Genomic DNA, 506 nt, shown 5'->3' on the forward strand with positions numbered 1-506 from the left:
CAGGGCCTCCCTCGCACCCACGTGGTCAGCATTAATCAGGGTTTCCTGCGACGGGCGCGGACGCCTGCAAGGCGCGGGGGAAGGATCGCCGAGGGGAGCCGAGAAGCCCCGTCCTCTGCGCTGGCCGCCCCCCTCCCCCACACACTGTCCCCACGAAGGATTCCCACCAGAGTGACAGCCCGCAGCACCGGACACACAGCAGGTCGCCGCGGACGCTGCGATCAGCCGGGCTCCTGTCGCCCGACGCCCCGCGGCCGTCCTGGGCCGGTTCCCCACGTCGCCGCCCGGCGAGTCCCCTGCGGGCGCCCCCAGGCCCCAGCCGTCGCCCTGCGGCCACAGCTGCCTGGGGGGAAACCGCTTCCCCGCCGGAGGGTAAAGCCGACGATGTTCGACGCCACCCGCACAGTCCGCGCGCTCCCTCCCGCCCGCAGCCCTGCCCACAGCCCCGCGCGCTCCCGGCCCCGCGCCCGCGCCAGCTCCGCCCACAGCCACGCGCGCCCCCGCCC

The 506-nt window shown here is 76.1% G+C and overlaps 1 long non-coding RNA gene across 1 annotated transcript in view; it reads right to left on the reverse strand.

Annotated features, from left to right (window-relative positions):
• The window catches only part of LOC112402642 (uncharacterized), a 6079-nt gene extending 5676 nt beyond the window's left edge, over positions 1 to 403 (reverse strand). Inside the window, exon 1 of the long non-coding RNA XR_003003747.1 lies at positions 168 to 403. This is a non-coding gene — a long non-coding RNA (uncharacterized LOC112402642). The remainder of the gene's footprint in view (positions 1 to 167) is intronic.
• Positions 404 to 506: the final 103 nt, after the last annotated feature.

Source organism: Neophocaena asiaeorientalis, unplaced genomic scaffold (genome assembly GCF_003031525.2).
Source record: "Neophocaena asiaeorientalis asiaeorientalis breed wild unplaced genomic scaffold, Neophocaena_asiaeorientalis_V1.1 scaffold44, whole genome shotgun sequence".
Taxonomy (NCBI): Eukaryota; Metazoa; Chordata; class Mammalia; order Artiodactyla; family Phocoenidae; genus Neophocaena; species Neophocaena asiaeorientalis.